At 43.2% G+C, this 23,477-nt stretch overlaps 1 protein-coding gene across 1 annotated transcript in view; it reads right to left on the bottom strand.

Annotated features, from left to right (window-relative positions):
* The window catches only part of PRKCQ (protein kinase C theta), a 61,127-nt gene extending 49,195 nt beyond the window's left edge, over positions 1–11,932 (bottom strand). The window contains exon 1 of the mRNA XM_070947975.1: positions 11,736–11,932. The gene's annotated coding sequence lies outside the window, so the exon portion shown is untranslated. The remainder of the gene's footprint in view (positions 1–11,735) is intronic.
* Between the last annotated feature and the right edge of the window lie 11,545 nt (positions 11,933–23,477).

Raw genomic sequence — 23,477 nt, 5'->3', positions numbered from 1 at the left:
CTTTCTCTCCTTCCTTCCTTCCTTCCTTCCTTCCTTCCTTCCTTCCTTCCTTCCTTCCTTCCTTCCCTCCCTCCCTCCCTCCCTCCCTCCCTCCCTCCCTCCCTCCCTCTGAACAGGTCAGCATCAATCTGAAATAGTACCCACCTACATTATAATCATACATATAACCATGAAACTGGATGACTGGGTCTGCTAATTTGGTATCATCCACAGCTGGTGTTTGGCTGGGGATTATGGAATGGCATTCAACACATTTGGAAGCCACAAGGCTGGATAATGTTGGTATGTTTTAGCACAGGATTGTAAACAAGCCATCCTGCTTTCCTTCCAATGGGAATTTGGGCTGGTGCAAAAGGAAAAGCTAACTCAAGCATTATGCCCTTAAAGTCACGGGTTCTTCTGAAACATTTTTGTGACTTTGCGTTAATAATCTCCTACCTTTAAAAAAAAAAAAAAACACCTCACCAACACACTCCCCGCTTCTTTTTTTTTTTTTTTATTGCAAAAGTTTTACAATTAGATTTTCACCCCTTTTTTCACCCCCCCACCTCCCTCCCCAAACCCTCCCTAACCCTCCCTAACCCTCCCCCCCCCAGACTTCCCTATTATATACTCATAACTAATAACACTAGTAAACAAGCTTAAACCCATCCCTCCCCCTGTATAATTTTTCCTCTTTATCTCTTTACATTAAAATATTTCTAATACATTAAAATATTTCTAATACATTATTTTCAAATAAAAGCTATTTGATACTTTCTAGTTTGGTATTTGTTCTGAACATATTCTATCCACCTTTTCCATTCCCATTCATAAGTCTCTTGTGAACAGTCTTTTAAATATGCTGAAATCTTCGCCATCTCAGCAAAACTAGCCATCTTCAAAGTCCATTCCTCGATAGTGGGTAAAGCTTCATTCTTCCAATATTTACCTATCAACAATCTTGCTGCTGTTATCATATACAATATCAGTTTTATCTCACCCCGTGTAAAACCCTTAACTATACCCAATAAAAACAACTGTGGAGAAAATTGAATTTTTTTCCTCAAAACATTCTGCATGACCCACCAAATTTTTATCCAAAAAGCCTTAACTTTCCTACAGGTCCACCAAACATGATAATACGTGGCATCCAAACATTCACATCTCCAACATTTTGGCTGAACATTAGGGTACATACATGACAACTTTTTGGGATCTAAATGCCATCTATAAAACATTTTATAAAAATTTTCTCTCAGGTTCTGCGACTGTGTAAATTTAACATTCTGAACCCAAATTTTTTCCCATGTTTCCAGCATCACTGGTTCTTCAAAATTCTGTGCCCACTTAATCATACAGTCTTTAACTAATTCAGTTTCTGAATCTCCCCGCTTCTTTTTAAAATAGGGAAGATCCCTGTTCTAGAATTAGGGGGAAATGGCTATCCAGCTACCCAAGTTAAAGAAGAAAAGGGAAAATAAATATTTTAAAAAGGGAGTCGGGCAGCCTCCAAATTTAAAAAAAACAAGATACGCTCCCTTTCGTTTTCAATGGTCTCTCTTTGAAGTTTGTCGCTAATGCAGATTTGCAAGTAGCTGATGCAAGCAGTTTAGGAGGCAGAAAAACAAATCCTCTAAATCTCAGTATTACTAAGAACAAAGAGGAAGCAGAATAACAGAATAACAAGAGTTGGAAGGGACCTTGGAGGTCTTCTAGTCCAACCCCCGGCTCAAGCAGGTACCCATGGAATCCTTAAGTATTAATTGATGGAGTAATTGCTGGCAGCTTGTGAGTGAGCAAGAATCCGTCTCTGTTCTGTCCCAGCTACGGACCCCAAAGAATACAGCACACACAAAGTTTGTACAAAACTTAATGTACTAAAATAACTCAGTCTTTTTCAAAACAAAGGCTGTTAATAAACTTTCTTAACAGCCTACAAGAAACCAAAGATAAAGTAATCACAATCTTACTAAGGTTGGCAGAAAGCCCAGAAGCAATTTGCAGAGAATCCGGACGCAAAGTAGAGTGAACTAAAGTTGTTCCCTACAAATTGTTTCAGTCGGCATTCCTCCTTAAATGGAGTGGCCAATTAGCCCCAAGCCTTACTCTTGAGGAGACCTCCTCCTGAAGAGCCACTCCTGCCTTTTGGCAGCTCTGCGTGCCCGTGCATTGAGAAGAGGCTCCTCCTCTTCGTCCTCTTCACTTAAAGGAGCCTCTGGAGGTTCTGAAGGCCCTGGCTGAATCCCCGCCTCCGGCACCACATCTTCTCCAGCCTCCTCACTGTCCGACTTGAGTGCCAGTTGCACAGGCTGCTGGCGCAGCACCACACCAGCCTCCTTGCTGTTAGAGTCAGCTACAATCCGCACAGGCCACTGACGGGCCACAACAGTCTGCAACTTGCTTCAAGTCTTTGACATACAACCGTTCGTTTAGTGACCTTTCAAAGTTACAACAGCACTGAAAAAAGTGACTTATGACTGTTTTTCACACTTATGACCCTTGGAGTATCCCCATGGTCACATGATCAAAATTCAGATATTTGACAAATGTCTGACTCATATTTAGGATTGTTGCAGTGTCCCAGGATCACGTGATCCTTTTTGTGATCTTCTGATGAGCAAAGCCAATGCGGTAAACCAGATTCTCTTAACAACCTGTGTGACTCACTGCAGTGATTCACTTAACAACTGTGGTAAGAAAGGTCATAAAATGGGGCAAAAGTCAGTTAACAAATTAACAAAGTTTCAGAGCTGAAGAAGCTCCTTGGATGAGAAGCGAAACGTCGTCAAAGAAAAACCAGAAAGTCTAGTTGCCTCCTGAAAAAAGCACCTTTGAGGTCACTTAAGAAGTGTTTCACTTAGCAACAGTAAATTTGGCCTCAATTTCGATTGCAAGGTGAGGACTACACATAACATGCTTTGGTTACTGAAAGTCCTCAATCATTAAATGGGTAACAGTTTACAAGTTTGGAAATAAATTTAATTAAAAGAGAATAATCTAAACAAATTTGCACAAAAACAGATGTCTTTTGTAGCTCCCAGCTCAGGGTTTTTCAACCTTAGCAACTTTAAGATGTATGGACTTCAACTCCCAGAATTCCTGGCTGGGGAATCCTGGGAGTTGAAGTCCACACATCTTAAAGTTCATATAATAATGAGTAATGAAGTAAATAATATTAAGTAATTATTCATGAGGGGAACAACAGGTCTATAGTTGTAGTGAGGCAGAGTTCCCCCTCCAATTTTTCTTCAGCCTATTTTTATCTGTTTAAATTTTATTCACCTTATCACTCCTTCCCTCCAATTCTTGAGCAGACCTCTGACTTTGGGGCAAGCTGTGGTCTCAAAGAATAAAGCCCACAAAATTATGTGACCGGTTAATCACAGAAAATACTATTTTTTTTAAAAAAACAAGGCATGCATTTAGTAAATAAAGCAGGTAATTCTACCCAGTTTCTTTCACAATCCATTTTTAATCTACTTTTACACCTCCAATATCTTCCAGGGGAAATCTGTGTGAGAAACGTATTTAATTTGCATTTGAAGGTGAAATTTGATCTCACTTTTTTTATTTTTTGGAATGGACCCACAAGAATGAATTTTCCTGATATCTGAAATTCTCAACATGCTGGCTGGGCAATTCTAGAAATCCGGACATCTTAAAAGTTCTCAAGGTTAAGAACTATTTCTCTAAAGGATCTATTTTGAAACGATATTCATTTGAAAATCTACTTTTTAAAAAAATACTTTTGGGATTTGGGGGAGTGGCTTTGTAGCGGTACAAGGAAGGGATTTTTTATTACAAATATTCTCTTCTATTGATAGATGCTTCAGTTTGGATTCCATACGTAGCAGCAGGGTGGATAAAAATCAATGATTTTTTTAAAAAAAATAAAATAAAAAAAAATCACATTTTTTTGATTTAAATCAGATTTTTTTGATTTAAATCGGATTTTTTTTATTTTTATCGAATTTATTTTAATAAAAAACTTTTGGGGTAAAAATCTATCGTAAGATAGTTTTCTATTTAAGATACATAAATAATTTAGCTTATTCAGCATGAAATGGAGCTTAGTTATGTAGCATGCAACACTGGGACTATCGGTGAGTCAACAGTGGGTCAAAGGAGTAGCAGAGATGACAGTTGCTCTTTAAAAATTATGATTTAAATTGAGTTGATTTAAATCAAGCCTTTTTACTAGTGATTTAAATCATGATTTAAATTGTGATTTAAATCAACTCGATTTAAATCAAATCCACCCTGCCTAGCAGGGAATATATTGACATATTTGTCAATTATATTTTGATATTTTACATACTACTACTACTAATAATAATAATAATAATAAAGATATCACGGTTACCGAGGGCCGAAGTGCACAGTTTATTGATATCGCTGTATCAGGAGATGCCCGAGTCGAAGAAAAAGAACTGGAAAAAATTATGAAATATCGCGACCTGGCCATCGAAACTACACCGTTATGGATGAAACATGTAACAGCGATACTCATTGTCATTGGGGCACTTGGCACCGTGTCCAAGAATTTTATAAGATACATTAACAAATTGCAGCTTCCTGCAATAACACCAGCGGAACTGCAAAAAACTGCGCTACTCGGAACATCGTACATCTTAAGAAGGTACTTGGTTGATACCCAGGAGGCTGGCAGCAACCCGTATCAACCATTCGCACCAGTTAATGGTATTTGTGATGCATTTTTGAATGTTCAGTTGACTGTGTTTCATGTTTAATGAATAAAAGATGATAATAATAATGGTACAAAGAATTACTGAACTGGCTGGTATTTTGAGCAGTTTCTTACAACCCCATCAGTTACACCTATACTTTTCAAAAACCAGAGAACACATTGCTTGCCAGAATTGTCTCTCTTGTTTTATTCAAACAGTTCAATTTCCTGGAACTTTGACAAGGCGTTTCCTGGTGAAACCACTTCCACAGACTCAGCCGATCTCTTTTTTCAGCACCGGGGCCTCACACAATTCACAAGACTGTACAAGACTTAATGAGCAGAAGAGAAAGATGCCAGCCTGATCAACATTTCAAAGGGGACAGACACACACACACTACACAAAGACACAAAAACAGACAAGACCCCCATCCAGATGAATCAGAAGGTCTAATCTTGCAATATTACAATATCCTCTCCCATTTTTTAAAAAATGTCTCACTGACTGAAAATCTTTATGAGTCAATATCCTATACCGAAATTGAATTTTCAACTAGACACAGAGCAATACGGAAGCAGTTTTGGAAGGCAAGCCAAAAATCTAGACAAGGAAAGGGGAAAAAAAACCCCAACTCCCCTCAATCTATCTGGGACTTGCGATTTACAAGATGGTTTATACACATCAAATGCTCCTTGAATGAAATTTTACTATTGCTATTACTACTAAACCTGCAGACAGCATAAAATAAAAATACTATGTCTTAGAAGACCTATCAAATTCTGCAATATGGTCCCCAAAAGTTAGGAAATCAACCATTTCTTTTGACAATGAACCTTCTTAGAGATTTGGTTCACACAACAGGTTAACTAGGTTAAAATGGCATAGGGTAGTTTATTCTCCCATATATTGTGGGAACCCAGTCATTGGGACTCCTGTCTACAACAAACTTAAATGGTCCCAAAGCAGAGTCCTGTGTAGTAGTCAATCTTCAAGGATTGACTACTAGGATTGAGTGACATCCTAGCCAATCAGGCCTGCTGAATGAAATTACACTAAATATTTACCTTAATGCAGTTTTTCTCAATCTTACCAGCTTTAAGATGGGTTGAACTTCAACTCCCAGAATTCACTAGATCTCCTGGTGATTGGCCCAAAGTCACCCAGCTGGCTTTCATGCCTAAGGCAGGATTAGAACTCACAGTCTCCTGCTTTCTAGGTTGGTGCCTTAGCCACTAGACCAGGGGTCTGCAACCTTAAACACTCAAAGAACCATTTGGACCCATTTCCCACAGAAAAGAAAACACCGGGAGCCACAAAACCCTTCCGGTACCTATTTCTTGAGCAGCCACAAAACTAGCATCTGTAGTTGAATTAATCGTTCTGTTTTCTTCTGAAACTTTTCTTTTCTTGGATTTATCCATGGTTGGTCTACCGGGGGTTGAAAAGCTCAATAAATCACATGCCGGCGGGTGTCGCACATTGGCGGTTGTGACGCATATTTTGAGTGACAGGGAGCCACAGCAGAGGGGTAAAAGAGCCACATGCGGCTCCAGAGCCGCAGGTTGCTGACCCCTGCATAGACCAAATTGGCTCGCTCATATTTGACGAATACCATTTTTAATGGTATTCCATTTGCCATCTGCCTGCCTCATCACACTCTCAGATTCAACAAAAACACACTTCCCACACCCATCAAATCTTTTCCCTACCACCAACAATAGGCAGTTTCTCTAATTTTGATTTCCATCGGCCAAATTTGATACGGTTGCAATGTCTGACGGCTACACATCTAACAGAGAGGCCTAACAGGTTTGTACCACCCTATGTGATATTTTAGCAAAATTGCACACCTGCACAGCTCCTAAAGATGGATTCCCTGTTGCAACGGGGAAATACGTACTCTAAAGAAAAATTTTCCCCTCCCCCAGCGATGAAGGGCCCTAAATTTCCCAAATTCCAGCTTTAAGCCAGCTTAATCGAGATTTTTTTACCTCAGTTAAAACCTCAGCTAAAACCAACTCTCTTGTAACTTTAACCCGTTACGGTTTGTACTGAGCTCTGCGACAGCGGAAAAATGCCTTTTTCTACTTTGACAAATCATTCAGCCGCTGAATTATTTCAAAGGGACGATTCTGTCTGTTCCCCTCAAAACTCTCCCCCCATCCTCAGGTTACTAACTTATTAACTGCAGTGATTAACTTAGCAACGGTGGCAAGAAAAGGCCGTCAAATGGGGGGGGGACTCATTTTAAAAATGTCTCACTTAACCGCAGAAATTTTGGGCTCAATTTTGATCGTAAAGCTGTATGCATCTCTTTTTTTCCATCTGTTTTCATTTGTACCAGGGTATAACGACATGCCCCAAACACATTTGCAAGTCTAATTTAACTGATTTCTTTAACTGCCACAAATGAAAAACTTTGTTCGACCAGATGGATTATTTATTACACACGTACTTAAATTTTTGAGGCCACTTCAATCGTAACCTGCTTTGTGCAGTTTACACTCTCTGTGTAAACAGGACTAAGAGCAACTTTGGAGAAATAAATTATGGGCCAAACTTTAATTAATTATTTTAAAACTATTTTAACTTTTGTGTACAAATGTTTTATTTTTGGCTGTTCACCACCCTGAGTCCGAAAGGAGAAGGGCGGTATAGAAATTTAAATAATAAATAAATAAAATAAAAATAAATAACCAAGCACTAAAAAAAACAAAACTATAAGGAACCATTAAAAAAATAATCTACAGGTAGCCCTCAATTTACAATCATTGGTTTAGAAGTTACCACAGTACTGGAAACAAGTGACTTATGACCTTTTTTTCCACACTTATGACCGTTGCAGCATTCCCATGCTCACGTGATCAATATTCAGACACATGGCAACTGACTCATAATTACGACGGTTGCAGTCTCCTGGGATCATGTGATCCCCTGTTGCGTCCTTTTGACAAGCGAAGTCAACGGGGAATCCAGATTCTCTTAACAATCGTGTTACTAACGAAATAACTGCGGCGATTCACTTAACACAACTGTGGAAGAAAGGTCATAAAACGGAGCAAAATTCACTTCACTGTCTTGTTTAGTAACAGAAATGTTGAGCTCAGTTGTGATCTTAAGTGAAGGACGGCCTATAATCATATTCTCCTACACAGTAAAAAAAAATCCCTCTATTTTTCCCTCAAAAGCTGTTGAAGTAATCAGATTTATTGCAAGTTGAAGCAAGCTGAATTTTTTTGCTGGGGGCAACGGTTGAGGTCTCTCTCTCCCCACCACCCAAGAGCTCTTAAAAGAAGGAAGAAAATATGCTTTACTTCATTTAATTGGGTAGGAAAAAGACTAGGGTGTCAGCAGTCCTGCAAAAATCCAGTCCTGACATCCTACAAACATTGGCCACCAGAACTTGGTACCCAAATTCATCCATAAATACCGAATGGTATTTCACAGCTCTGTCACCACATGCTTCATCTGAGATCCAGGTTAACAGGACACCGGAGTTGTTCACATGAGGCCCAAGGACACACACTCTGTAAGGGGTGAGTGTGATGGTGTGGTCAACACAAATTGCAAAAGAAAACCACAGCATGTTCACTTACATCGCGCCGATACCCCAGCTGAGCAATTCAATCGTGGCTAGTCTAGTTTTAATGGGTAAACTCAGCCTAGATCAGGGGTCTTGGCATTTGTCCCCATGGCTAATCTCTTCGTTCTCAATCAATCGTAACCGGTGGTGAAATCTAAAATTTGTTACTACCGGTTCTGTGGCTTGGGGGTGGGGGGTATAATGTGACTGGGTGGGCGTGGCCATTTTTTTTTTTTACTTTTAAAACCATTTTTTCTACAACCTTTTTGGCGAAGAGGTTGTAAAAAATGCTTTCAAAAGGCTCTGACGATCCCAGCTGAGTTGCCTGATCGGCAGAGGCTTTTTTTCTTTTAAAAGCCTCTGACGATCAGGCAACTCAGCTTGGATCGTCAGAGGCATTTAAAAGAAAAAAAGCCTCTGCCTATCAGGCAACTCAGCTTGGATCGTCAGAGGCATTTAAAAGAAAAAAAGCCTCTGCCGATCAGGCAACTCAGCTTGGATCGTCAGAGGCATTTAAAAGAAAAAAAGCCTCTGCCGATCAGGCAACTCAGCTTGGATCGTCAGAGGCATTTAAAAGAAAAAAAAGACTCTACTGATTAGGCAACTCAGCTTGGATCGTCAGAGGCATTTAAAAGAAAAAAAGCCTCTGCCGATCAGGCAACTCAGCTTGGATCGTCAGAGGCATTTAAAAGAAAAAAAGCCTCTGCCTATCAGGCAACTCAGCTTGGATCGTCAGAGGCATTTAAAAGAAAAAAAGCCTCTGCCGATCAGGCAACTCAGCTGGGATCGTCAGAGGCATTTAAAAGAAAAAAAAAGACTCTACTGATTAGGCAACTCAGCTTGGATCGTCAGAGGCATTTAAAAGAAAAAAAAGACTCTACTGATTAGGAAACTCAGCTTGGATCATCAGAGGCATTTAAAAGAAAAAAAAGGAGGTTGAAGAAAAAATGCTTTTAAAAATTAAAGAAAAAAGCCTCTGAAGATTGTGCAGCTCAGCTGGGCATGGGGGGCGGGGGGGGGGGGGCAGGGATTTTTGCTACTGGTTCTCCGAACCACCCGTCTCCATCGCTATCGGATCGGGCGATCTGGTCCGAACCGGGAGCATTTCACCCCTGATCGTAACAGAGCTGTAAAGGGCCCTTGGAGGTCTTCTAGTCCAACCCTCTGCTAAAGCAGGAGACCATTGTAGGAAGTTAGCACCCACCCCTTTCCTAGAAGAATGAAATATTTTAGGAAATATTAAAAAGGCAGAATATATTTCCCTGGATGAGAAATGGAGAAAAATGTTTTAAAGAAAAAGCAGCTTCCTGCCTCCCCACCCCCTTTGTCACTCCCCCCCCCTTTGTCACTCACTCATTCCCCCCACCTTTGTCAATGGACCATCATCTGCAACACAATAGGACCCATCTAGCAACAGAAACTCACCACATGGCACCTGGGAAGATTACATCAGCCAGCAAGGCTACCTAAGACCCCCACTCCCTGGGAGTCTGACAACCAATCAGAATACTCTTTCTGGGACCCAGGAAGTTCAAAGCTCAGAGAGGGCATAAAACCCAGGGACTCTCAGCATCTCCCCCACTTTTCTGTTCAGGAACTCAAACCATGTGATCCTGTCCACCATTAAACCATCTTTCTAAGCAGTCTCCATGTTTCCAGTGTCTTTTTCCCCACTTGGAGCTAAACCCAGAAGGATAACTCTTCCAACACCATTAAGGAGATCAGTAAGGGACCATAAAAGAGATCAGTAAAGATTTTTAAACTCTCCACCAGCCATTAAAATAACAAGGGGCTCCCGTCCATTCATTTCTTGTGAATCGACATTTATAACCAAAGATGATCAAGAATGGGCCTCATTTCCTTCATCTCGCCCCAAAAACTCCTTTCTCTCTTACAGCGAGGATCCTGACAAAATTTCCCAGCCTGGAACATCATCCAAGGAAGGTTGCCAACTTCCTGGAACACCAAAAAACAGTAGCTTCCGTGCTTGAGGTAGCTAATAAATGGATAGAATTCAAGAAATCATCTCTGACGAAAAGCACAATAGCCCAGACGGATTTAAAAGCTGGTAGAATTGAGCCTGGATAGCTCTGCAGACAAGACACTGTAATTTAACACCAGCTGTCTGCAATTAAAGTAAGTTCGAATCTTGCCAGGCTCAAGGTTGACTCAGCCTTCCATCCTTTCTAAGGTAGGTAAATTGAGGACCCAGTTTGTGGGGGCAATAAACTGACTTTGTATAAATATACAAAAGTATGAAGGCTATTGCTTAACGTATTGTAAGCTGCTCTGAGTCTCCGGAGAAGGGCGGCATATAAATCAAATTAAAAAAAAAGAAGAAGAAGAACGCATCCACGAACACCAACTAGCGATCAGAAAACAGGATGAAAACTCGTTTAATTTCACAACACACCATAGTTTTCAGCTGGGAAACTGTGACCATCCTAGACCAAGCCAAGTCTAAAAACACTTGGGGATTTCTAGAAGCCTTGGCACTCTGACGAATTAGCTATCAATAGACACGTTAGACATAAACGATATCTATATATTATGCAAAAGAGGCAATCAACAAGCCAAAAAGGATCCGAAAAGGCCAAAATATTTCCCCACCAGCAATCACCACCCAGGTGAACGACGCAGATTTAACTCCAAGATTAATATCAGACCAATAATGAAGAAGTAAAGCATACCCCCAAGAGAGGAAAGCCATTAAAAAGAAAAGAGCGACTAAGATGATTAAAAGGCCTGGAGGCTAAAACATATGAAGAACGGTTGCAAGATTTGGGTAGGGCCACTTTAGATAAAAGAAGGACTAAGTGGGGGACATAATAGCAATATCCCAGTATTTGAGGGGCTGCTACAAAGAGGAGGGGGGGGTCAACTTATTTTGCAAAGCACCAGAAGGCAAGATATGAAACAACAGATGGAAACGAATCAAGGAGAGAAGCAACCTGAAATGAAGGAGAAACTTCCCAACAGCGAGGACAATTAACCAGTGGAACAGCCTACCACCAGAAATCGTGGGTGCTTCATCATTCCCTTTTTTCTTGTTTCTCTTTCTTGCTGTTCTTTTCTCTTTCTTTATTTCATATTTTACAATGTATGTGGCTGATGTGATAGTTTATCTTTTTGTATTTAATAATCAAATTTAATTTATTAATTTAATTTAATTTATTTAATAATCAAATATTAAAAAAAATAAAGGTTGTTTTTAAAAATTAAAAAAAAAAAAGAAGAATATAAACTGAGAAGAAACTCCACTTCCCTACCAGCACTGATGATATCACCTAACTGGGTCACCAAAGGGCTGCTAGAAAAACCACCAAGTTCAGAGGGCACCAAGGACCCCTGATTTAAAAGCTGGCAACTTTTTCTCTGGGCTTCAAGCCATCCAGGACTGGATCAGATCCAGGCTAAAGAAGGAAACCTTAATTCCAAAGAAGTTACTAAAGAAGTAACCTTAATTCCAGGTTAATTCTAACCTGGTTTGCAGGGGGGAGAGATGGTTCTTCCCGATCCCCAGCGCCAAGCTTTGCTCCTCTGGCTTTTCTTTGCTTGGAGGGAGGACAGAGTAAGGTCGGGGAAGGGAAACTGCCCACCAGCGCAGCCTTAGCAAGCGGCGGCTCCGACTCGCGGAGTGGAAAAGCGCTAAGCGAGAGTTTCCATGCTGGGCGCTTGCAGCATCCTGGCTCGGTGGGTTCTCTGGACTTCCCCGTCCTGCTCTGCCCGCTTACCTCCTCCTTTGCCCGGCCGAGCTGCTCTGCTCCTCGCCCGCTCCTCCTAGGTCAAGCGAGTCCCAGCGGCTCCTCTTGCGGCGGCGGCGGCGGCAGCTGCTGCTCTCCGTCACCCAACCCAGCCGCTCGCCCCCGCGCCCGCCGCAACCTCTCGCTCCTGTCGCCGCCTCCGCTGGCAGGGACGGCGCTGCAGAGGAGCGGATGGTGATCCCGGCTGGCCCCCGAAGGGAGGAAGGGAGGAAGGGGGGAAGGAAGGGAAGAGGAAGAGGAAGAGGAAGGAAAGGGGTTCGGAGAAGGAGAAAGAAGGAGAAGGAAGGAAGGAGAAGGATAAAGAGGAGAAAGGGAAGGAAGGGAGGAAGGAAGGGAAGAGGAAGAGGAAGAGGAAGGAAGGAAAGAGGAAGAGGTAGGAAGGGGGTTCGGAGAAGGAAAAAGAAGGAGAAGGAAGGAGAAGGAAGGAAGGAAGGGGTCTTGGTGAAGGAGAAAGAAGGAAGGAGAAGGACAAAGAGGAGAAAGGGGAGGAAGGGAGGATGGGAGGAAGGGAGGAAGAGGTAGGAGGGGGTTCGGAGAAGGACAAAGAGGAGAAAGGGAAGGAAGGGAGGATGGGAGGAAGGAAGGAAAGAGGAAGAGGAAGAGAAAGGATGGAAAGAGGAAGAGGAAGAGGAAGGAAAGGGGTTCAGAGAAGGAGAAAGAAGGAGAAGAAAGGAAGGAAGGGGGCTTGGTGAAGGAGAAAGAAGGAAGGAGAAGGACAAAGAGGAGAAAGGGGAGGAAGGGAGGATGGGAGGAAGGGAGGAAGGAAAGGAAGAGGAAGGAAGGAAAGAGGAAGAGGAAGGAAGGGAAGAGGAAGAGGTAGGAGGGGGTTCGGAGAAGGAGAAAGAAGGAGAAGGAAGGAAGGGGTCTTGGTGAAGGAGAAAGAAGAAAGGAGGAGAGAAAGAAGGAGAAGGACAAAGAGGAGAAAGGAAAAGATGGAAGGAAGGGAGGAAGGAAGGGAAGAGGAAAAGGAAGAGGAAGGAAGGGAAGAGAGGAAGGAAGGGAAGAGAGGAAAAAGAGGAAGAGGAAGGAAGGAAGGAAGGGAAGAGGAAGAAAGGAAAGAGGGAGGAAGGAAGGGGGTTCGGAGAAGGAGAAAGAAGGAGAAGAAAGGAAGGAAGGGGGCTTGGTGAAGGAGAAAGAAGGAAGGAGAAGGACAAAGAGGAGAAAGGGGAGGAAGGGACGAAGGGAGGAAGGGAGGAAGGAAGGGAAGAGAAAGAGGAAGGAAGGAAAGAGGAGAGGAAGGAAGGAAAGAGGAAGAAAGGAAGAAAAGAGAGGAAGGAAGGGAAGAGGAAGGAAGGGGGTTCGGAGAAGGAGAAAGAAGGAAGGAGAAGGAAGGAAGGAAGGGGGCTCGGTGAAGGAGAAAGAAGAAAGGAGAAGGAGAGAAGGAAGGAGAAAGACAAAGAGGAGAAAGGGAAGGAAGGGAGGAAGGGAAGAAGGGAAGAAAGGAAGAGGAAGAGGAAGGAAGGAAAAAGGAAGAGGAAGGAAGGGAAGAGAGGAAGGAAGGGAAGAGGAAGAGGAAGGAAGGAAGGGAAGAGGAAGGAAGGGAAGAGGGAGGGAGGGAGGAAGGAAGGAAGGGGGTTTGGAGAAGGAGAAAGAAGGAAGGAGAAGGAAGGAAGGAAGGAAGGAAGGAAGGAAGGAGGCTCGGTGAAAGAGAAAGAAAGAAGGAGAAGGAGAGAAGGAAGGAGAAGCACAAGGAGGAGAAAGGGAAGGAAGGGATGGTGGGATGAAGGAAGGAAGGAAGGAAGATTATCCAGCTAGCTAGTTATTCTCTCAATCTAGCCTACCCCATAGAATCGTTGGGAAGCTAAAATTAAAATTAAGCAAAATCTGAAATTCTCATTGGAAAAAAAATCCTAAATCCTACGTTTTTGGTGTGTCTGTTTGTTCAGATGGTTTTGCCATTGCCCAGTCCCAGCTGGCATCACAGACTGAAATAAAAATAACCAGCCTTGCTCACCTCCTAATTATTTTTAATGGTAGCTTAAGTTGTAAAAAAAACAAACAACATTGGTGCAGCATTTCAGGTTTCAGGTAAAATGCCTTTTTTCTTTCTTACCTACTTGCTTGGTATTCCCTCCCTCCCTTCCTTCCTCCCTTCCTTCCTCCCTTCCTTCCTTCCTTCCTTCCTTCCTTCCTTCCTTCCTTCCTTTCTATTTTTATCCCACCTATATAATTTTATTTTTAACCCGGTCAGCTTTCATGCCTAAGATTGAACTAGAACTCTCCATCTCCTGGTGATTGGCCCAAGGTCACCCACCCAGGTTGCATGCCTAAAGCAGGACTAGAATTCACCTCTCCTAGTTTCTAGGCCAGCCTCTTAACCATTACCCCAAATAGCCCTTAGACTTATATACCGCTTCACAGTACTTTCCAGCCCTCTCTAAGCGGTTTACAGAGTCAGCCTATCACCCCTCACAATCTGGGTCCTCATTTTACCCACCTTGGAAGGCTGAGTCAACCTTGAGCCTGGTGAGATTTGAACTGCCAAATTGCAGGCAGTCAGCAGAAATAGCCTGCAGTACTGCACTCTGACCACTGCGCCACCACGGTTCATGTTGCAAACAACTCCTGTGCACATGCCCAGATTCCTTGCAGAATGCAGTCCTTCCAAAGCAGTTTTGTAGCGATCAAAAGACCTCTGTTCCTTTATGGCAAGGGTGGGGAAGGGACCTTGGCCCTTTTATGACTTGGGGACTTCAACTCCCAGAATTCCTGAGCCAGCCATCCTGCTGAGAATTCTGGGAGTTGAAGTCCCCAAGTCATAAAAGGGCCAAGGTTTCCCATCCCTGCTTTATGGGAATAGGAAAAAGGACCGCATTCAAATATCAAAGGGTTTCATGAAAAGGAGAAGCGGATCTATTCATCCCAGAGCACCCAAATGCTGGCCAATATTTGCAAACCTTCCCTGCGAAGGGTGCAGCTGGACAGATTTTTTTTATACACCACCACAGCTACTATCTGTGTTCCAACTGTTCAATCAATGAATCAAGGATCAGAATCGAGCTGGAAGGGACCTTGGAGGTCCTCTAGTCTAACCCCATGCTCAAGCAGGAGACCATGTACCATTCCAGATAGTGGCTGTCCAGTCTCTTCTTAAAGCCTCCAGTGATGAGGCACCCACAACTTTTTCTTTCTTTCTTTCTTTCTTTCTTTCTTTCTTTCTTTCTTTCTTTCTTTCTTTCTTTCTTTCTTTCTTTCCCTCTCCCTCTTTCTTTCTTTCTTTCTTTTCCTTCCTTCCTTCCTTCCTTCCTTTATTTCTCTTTCTTTCTTTCTTTTCTTTCCTTCCTTCCTTCCCTTCTTTCTTTCCTCTCCCTCCCTCCCTCTTTCTTTCTTTCTTTTCCTTCCTTCCTTCCTTTATTTCTCTTTCTTTCTTTCTTTCCCTCTCCCTCTTTCTTTCTTTCTTTTCCTTCCTTCCTTCCTCCCTTCCTTTCCTCTCCCTCCCTCCCTCTTTCTTTCTTTCTTTCTTTCCCTCTCCCTCTTTCTTTCTTTTTCTTCCTTCCTTCCTTTATTTCTCTTTCTTTCTTTCCTTTCCTTCCTTCCTTCCCTTCTTTCTTTCCTCTCCCTCCCTCCTTCTTTCTTTCTTTTCCTTCCTTCCTTCCTTTATTTCTCTTTCTTTCTTTCTTTCCCTCTCCCTCTTTCTTTCTTTTTCTTTCTTCCTTCCTTCCTTCCTTTCTTTATTTCTCTTTCTTTCTTTCTTTTCCTTCCTTCCCTTCTTTCTTTCCTCTTCCTCCCTCCCTCTTTCTTTCTTTTCCTTCCTTCCTTCCTTCGTTCGTTTCTTTCTTTCTTTCTTTCTTTCTTTCTTTCTTTCTTTCTTTCTTTCTTTCTTTCTTTCTCTTTCTTTCTTTCTTTTCCTTCCTTCCTCCCTCTCCCCTTCCTTTCGTCTCCCTTCCTCCCTCTTTCTTTCTTTCTTTCTTTCTTTCCCTCTTCCTCTCCCTCTTTCTTTCTTTCTTTCTTTCTTTCTTTTTCTTTCCCTCTCCCTCTTTCTTTCTTTCTTTCTTTCTTTCTTTCTTTTCTCTCCTTTAAATTGTGTGTAAATGTGGTTTTTCTCTATGTGCCTATGGATGGATGGTTTATCCGTTAGGCTAGGATGCTGACAATTTTCCAGTGATGAACCACAACTTCTGGAATGAAGTCATTCCACTGATTAATTGTTCTCACTGTTAGGAAATTCCTCCTTAGTACCAGCTTGCTTCTCTCCTTGAGTAGTTTCTATCTGTTGCTTCTTGTCCTGCCTTCAGGTGCTTTAGAGAAGAGGTTGACCTCTTCCTCTTTGTGGCAGCCCTCAAATACTCAGGATTTGGCCTATTGCTGCTTTCAAAATGGATGCAGAGGGCAAAACACAGCCGGATCCCTGCAAAGGCTGCCATTTGATCCAACAACTGGTAGACCAGGATGGTACAGGTAGTCCTTGACATTTGTTTAGTGTCAAAGCGTTCAAAGCAGAGGTGGGTTGCAGCAGGTTCTGACCAGTTCTGGAGAACCGGTAGCGGAAATTTTAAGTAGTTCGGAGAACCCGTAGTAAAAAATCTGACTGGCCCCGCCCCCATCTATTCTCTGCCTCCCAAGTCCCAGCTGATTGGGAGGAAATGAAGATTTTGCAATATCCTTCCCCTGGAGTGAGAAGGGAATGGAGATTTTACAGTATCTTTCCCCTGGAGTGGGGTGGGAATGGAGATTTTACAGTATCCTTCCCTTGCCAAGCCACACCCACCAAGCCATGCCATGCCCACCAAGCCACACCCACAGAACCGGTAGTAAAAATTTTTGAAACCCACCACTGGTTCAAAGTTACAATGCCCCTGAAAAAAGTGACTTTTGACCATTTTTCACACATACGACCATTGCGCCCTCCCCACAGTCACGAGGTCAAAATTCTAGACGCTTGGCAAACTGACTCACATCGATGACGGTTGCAGCGTCCCTGAGTCATGCAATCACCTTCTGACCAGCAAAAATCAACGGGGAAGCCAGATTCACTTAAGAACGGTGTTATTAATAACTGCAGTGATTCACTTAACAACTGTGATAAGAAAGATCATAAAACAGGGCATAAGTCCCTCAACAAATGTCTCACTTAGCAACAGAAAGTTCGGGCTCCATTGTGCTCGTAAATCGGTTTCCTGCCTTGAGCGGAGGGGTTGGTGTAGATGACCTCTGAGGTCCCTTCCGGCCCTATGATACTATGTCCTAAGAGGCAGCCTGGATAGCAAGACTAAAATGCCTATGCATGGGGTCCCCTGCCTGGAGATCAGCTCAGCCAAGGAAGCAGGAGGACGCCTCGCCCCCTCCCCTAGTTAGGAAGATGAGACTTGTGTGGGTGTCTGTGGTTAGAAAAAAATACCTGAACAGATTTTGCTTCACTTCCTATGAAGCTCCCACTCACGTGAGGTTTCTGGAGGAAAGGAAGCTTACGGTGCCCACGCCTACTCGGTGCCTTCTGCACTCAGAGACCTTCACAGATCCACTGAGGAGATAAAGAAGGGTTTAACAGGGGCCCAGAAATCCACTTACAAGGGCCACAGTCTTTGCCATCACATGTGCAGAAAGTTGCCTTCATTTTGCTTTCCAGCCATGGTGATAATACAGCCCAGAGCTATTCTAGCTTGACCTGGGCTAAAGTCATGAGTTGAGACTCTGGAAAGAGTGCAGAGAAGAGCAACCAGGATGATTAGGAGACTGGAGGCTAAAACATACGATGAACGGTTGCAGGAATTGGGCATGGCTAGTCTAGTGAAGAGAAGGACCAGGGGAGACACAAGAGCAGTCTTCCAATATTTGAGGGGCTGCCACAGAGAGGAAGGGGGTCAAGCTATTTTCCAAATCACCTGAAGGCCAGACAAGGAATAATGGATGGAAACTGACCAAGGAGAGATTCAACCTGGAAATAAGGAGAAATTTTCTGACAGTGAGAACAATCCAGCCATGGAACAGAAGTTGCCTTCAGAAGTTGTGGGAGCTTCATCACTGGAGGTTTTCAAGAAGAGACTGGACTGCCAATTGTCAGAAATGGTGTAGGGTCTCCTGCTTGGGCGGGGGGTTGGACTAGATGACCTACAAGGTCCCTTCCAACTCTGTTATTATTCTGTAAAAAAAAAAAAAGTTTTCTCCCTTATTCTAATCTAGACTCACTAATCTAAACCTGGCAACTTTAAGACCGGTGGACTTCAACTCCCAGAATTCCCCAGCCAGCCTAGGGGTTGCAAGGCTGTTGTTAAATGAGTTGCACCCAATTTTACGACCACCTTTGCCGTGTTGTCAAGCAAATCCCTGCCGTTATTAAAAGAATCGTGCATTCATTAAGCGAATCTGGTTTCCCACTATTGACGTTGTTTGGCTGGGAAGGTCACAAATGGCAATGACATTTGGATGCGGCAACCATTGTATATGTATTCTGGCTGTCACATGCCCAAATTGTGATCACGTGACCACAGGGATGATATGTATGACAGTCATAAGTGCAAGGACCGGTCGTAAGTCACTTTTTTTTTCCAGTACCATTGTAACTTGGTCACTAAACGAAACGGTTTTAATTCGAGGATTTCCTGTAATGCCGATTTTTGCAGCTTTCATCATTCCACTGCACATTGCTCTTAATGTTTTATCCCATTTTACCAGAGGTGGTATTTAGCCGGTTCAGACCGGTTCGGGTGAATCGGTAGCAGCCACTGCATAATGCCGTCCTATTTAGCAATGTTTTTGAGGCTAGGTGCATGCGTTGAAGGCGCATGAGCGAGCAAAGCGCATCCTGGAAGACATGCATGCATGCGGCGAACTGGTGGCAAGAATATGTGAAACCCACCACTGCATTTTACCCAGTGGTGAAATGTAAAATTTGTTCCTACCGGTTCTGTGGGCGTGGCTTGGTGGTGAGGGTGTAATGTGACTGGGTGGGCGTGGCCAACTCTTTTTTTTTTTGCTTTTAAAAGCATTTTTTCTACAACCTTAAGACGTTGCAGAAAAAAATGCTTTTAGAAGCCTCTGATGATCAGGCAACTCAGCTGGGATCGCCAGAGGCTTTTAAAGGCATTTTTTTTTCTACAACCTCTTTGGCTGAAGAGGTTGCAGAAAAAAATGCTTTTAAAAGCCTCTGACAATCCCAGCTGAGCCGCGTGATCATCAGAGGCTTTTTTTTTTTTACTTTTAAAAGCATTTTTTTCGCTGAAGAGGTGGTAGAAAAAATGCTTTTAAAAGTAAAAAAAAAAGCCTCTGATGATCGCACAGCTCAACTGGGCATGGGGGGGGGGATGCAGGGATTTTTGCTACCAGTTCTCCGAACCACCCACTGCCATCGCTATTGGATCGGGCGATCCGGTCCGAACCGGGAGGATTTCACCCCTGATTTTACCTCTATTTTCTTCTCTTTGGGCATGATCTGTTTTGCTGCTTCCTAACAGGATCTCCTCCATGTGGATCAGGCTGCTTGTTAAAAAGAATAATGCATCGGAGGCGTGAGAATTGGCCAAATCTTGTCCCTCAATCTTTCATATTTGAATAGTGGGTCTTCTAGATCTCCTTGTTATCCTATTCAGCCAAAGAGGATGAATTCGGCAAAGACCTCCCAGGGTGGTGGAGGAAGATTTACAAGAAGAGTAGCCCACATTGATTCTCTGGAATTAAAAGGAAGTGGGGGAAGGCTTTTATTGTGCCAAGGAAAAGAGAAATGATAAATCTTATGGGGCCCCCTTCGCTCTTTTTTGCCGTCTATTTATTGACTCTGGAGTTATATTCAAGCACGTGTGCATCGTGCAGGTATTATTCTGACGTTTGCCACAAGAGGGCAGCACAAGGTAGTCTGTTGGTAGCACAAGCTTTCGTGCATCTCTTTCAGAAAGAAATTGTGGTACAAAAGATAACAAAAGTCTTTGGTGCTCTCTAAACTTGGTTGTTTAGTTGCGGAACCTTTCGTTACTTGATTAGGTAACATCTTCAGTGCAAGTGCATGTGGGGTCTGCTCCTTGTTTTTATATGGTAGCTTAACCTGCCGGTGTTAGTGGAGTGTCATTTTCTCCTTGATAGTTCCTTCATTAGAGTATTGTTTTCTGCTTGATTGTTTGTCTGGTGTTAATTCCTGCTTATCTGGATGTTGGCTGCTGTGGGGATGTGTTCTGGTTGGTTTCTTTCTTTCTTTCTTTCTTTCTTTCTTTCTTTCCTTCCTTCCTCCCTTCCTCCCTCCCTTCCTTCCTTCTCCCTCCCTCCCTCCCTCCCTCCTTCCTTCCCTCCCTCCCTCCCTCCCTCCCTCCCATCAGAATAGAGCTGGAAGGGACCTTCAAGATCTTCTAGTCCAACCCTCTGCTCAAGCAGAAGTCCTTCTACTATTTCAGACAAGTGACTGTCCAGTCTCTTCTTAAAAATCCAATGATGAAGCACCCACAACTTTTGTTTTTTCTCTTTCTTTCTTTCTTTCTTTCTTTCTTTCTTTCTTTCTTTCCATCTCTGTTTCTTTCCATCTCTGTCTCTTTCTTTCTTTCCATCTCTTTCTTTCTTTCTTTCCATCTCTTTCTTTCTTTCTTTCTTTCTTTCTTTCTTTCTTTCTTTCTTTCTTTCTTTCTTTCTTTCTTTCTTTCTTTCTTTCTTTCCTCTCCTTTATTGTGTGTAAATGCTGTTTATCCCAATTTGCCAATGGATGGCTGGTTCATTCATTAGGCTAGGATGCTGACAATTTTCCAGTTTAAACTAAGGTTGAGTCTGAGTTTTCATCATTCATCAAGCCCTACGGTAGGCTGCTGGCGCAGCACCACACCAGCCTCCTCGTTGTCGGAATCAGGTACAATCTGCACAGGCCGCTGATGGGCCACAACACCAGGTGGCTTATCACCTCCTCATTTGTGATTTTGTTAACCCAGTTTATACGTAACAGCCGCCTGTCAATCCACATTTCAAATGCTTCTTGTTTCTTCAAGTGGTTTTCTGTCAGAAACCAACTCTCTACTCCGTAGAGCAGGATAGAAAAGATGTAACATCTGACAAGCCTGATTTTCAGTCTTCAGTGACTGCAGAAAACTTTTTTCATTTTGAAGAATGCTGTTCAAGCTTTCTCTATCCTTGTCTTTACTTCACTGATCATGTCCCAGCTTTCACGTCAATTAAAACCGAGGTACGTGATCTTTTCAACTTTTTCTAATGGTATTCCTTCCGAATTTATCAGTGGTGAATTAATGGGTTGTTTGCTGACGACCATGATCTTGGTTTTTGAGGTGTTAAACTTCAAGCCATATTTTTCAGATATTTCTGAGACTCTGTTGATGAGGAGCTTTTTGTTAGGATGCGCTTTAAAGAGCAAAACGAATGCTTTCAGCCTTGAGCTTCACACCTAACATCTCCCTTGCTCTTAAGATAAGCTTTTCCTCCTACATTCCTCTGTGTTGTGGCCCATACACAGCCTGTGCGGCTGGTGGCTGATTCGGACAGCGAGGAGGCTGGTGTGGTGCTGCGCCAGGAGCCTGTGCAGCTGGCATTTGAGTCAGACAATGAGGCTGGAGAAGATGTGGTGCCAGACGCGGGGATTCAGCCAGGGCCTTCAGAACCTCCAGAAGCTCTCATAAGTGAAGAGGACAAAGAGGAGGAGCCTCTTCTTGATGCACAGGCGCGCAGAGCTGTTAAAAGGCAGGAGTGGCTCCTCAGGAGGAGGTCTCCTCGAGAGTAAAGCTTGGGGCTAATTGGCCACTCCCTTAGCCTATTTAAGGAGGAACGCCGACTGAAGCAATTTGCAGGGAACAACTTGTTCACTCTCCTTCGTGCCTTGATCTTCGTTCTTTGCAAATTGCTTCTGGGTTTTCTACCAACCATAGTAAGATTAAGATTATTTATTCTTTGGATTCTTGCAGGCTGTTAAGAAAGTTTAATTAACAGCCTTTGTTTGAAAAAAAATACTGATTTTATTTTAGTAAACTAAGGTTTGTACAGACTTTGTGTGTGCTGTGTTCTTTGGGATCCGTAGCTGAGGCAAAACACTCTGCTCTATAATGTTCCCCTTGGGGAAACATTTACAGCACATACCAGTGTGTGTTTTCCATTCAGATTAATGGGGCTCAGGATTGCGTGTGTTTTGAATTTCCTCTCCTTCAAAGCAGTTTGGGTTCCTCGGGACGCCCTTGTCAAGTCTGCCATAAATATAATTCTGCTGGTTGGACTTGAGGAAGTGAACAGGCAACCGGATCCGAATTGCAACGTTTCTGAAATCTAAGAGTTGGTGAAATTAAACCTGGGGCAGGAGTTCCATTTCAGGAGGAAACGAGGAAAGTTGTTGGGCGACATGAGGTGTTTTATATTTTATAATGGGTGTATTATTAATTCGCGGGCCAAATTTTATATATTTGATTTTAATTGGTTTTAAATTTTATAAGTCTATGTGTTTTAATATGGCTGTACACCGCCCTGAGTCCTTCGGGAGAAGAGCGGTATAGAAATCTAATAAACTTCAAATTTATGGTTCGAGTGAGAATGACCTTCTGTTAAACAAGCCAGGATAGGAATCTGGTGGATGTTTGCCTTTGTGCCGGAAAGAGAAAAGGTCTCTCCTGGAATTAGATTTAGATCAGAACAAACTTTCTCAGATGTTGTTCAAAGTCGCCTTTCAATCATGAGACGGGTGGCAAGTAAATTTGATAATAATACTTGGCAGAGCCTCCCGCCAGTTTTACTACCGGTCCTTGCGAACCGATCCGAACCGGGGGCAATCCACCACTGGGTGAACTGGTAGTTATATTGCTAGCTGGCCCCTCCCCTTCCCTCCCTGCCCCTTGCAGGAGACCCCACACACCCCATTTTGGCTCCCAGGTAAGTGCAGGGAGGTCTACTAGGCCCAAAATGGGGTGCAGTGTGTGTGCCCTCCCCGCGTCCCGTTTTCACTCCCAGGAGGCTGCAGAAAGGCCTCTAGGCCCAAAACGGGGTGCGGGGAGGCAGCACGCCTCCCCCACCCGCGTCTCATTTTTGCTCCCAGGGAGGAGGCCAAGTGCTGCCTGTCATACCCCCTGGCCACGCCCACCATGGCCACGCCCACCCAGCCGGTCATTAGGGCAGAGAACCGATTGTTAAATTATTTGAATCCCACCAGTTCCTGAGCCCCATTTTTGCAGAAAGGTGGGGACTTCTGTGGAATGTCACGAGGCCCGTTCAAAAGGGGTGGGAAGGTTTATGTTGCCTACTTTCTTTCCTCGGCTCCCCCATATAGCGACAGATGTTGAACAGCTGGATCTGAGCAATGCCAGAGTCACTCGACATTCAGGATGTGGAGAGATTAAATCACTATTCTCAAGGCAACAATTTACTGTGGGAGGTCCTTGCCCCACTGAGAAGCAAGTGACTGCTAAGAAATTAAGAAACAAGATCCAGAAACAAAAGCAGGCTTATTTTTTTACATCCCCTTCCAAGCAAGCCATGAAAACACAATAACTGTTTCAAAGAGATTGCGCTCTGAATCGCTTTGAATAAACCCCCACCCCCACTTCTGCTGTTACAAGAAAT

This window comes from Pituophis catenifer, unplaced genomic scaffold (assembly GCF_029215685.1).
Source record: "Pituophis catenifer annectens isolate HBS135680 unplaced genomic scaffold, rPitCat1.0.hap2 SCAF_7, whole genome shotgun sequence".
In the NCBI taxonomy this organism is placed as follows: Eukaryota; Metazoa; Chordata; class Lepidosauria; order Squamata; family Colubridae; genus Pituophis; species Pituophis catenifer.
Note: the sequence above shows the minus strand (reverse complement) of the source record. Positions and strands in the feature narration are given on the sequence as shown.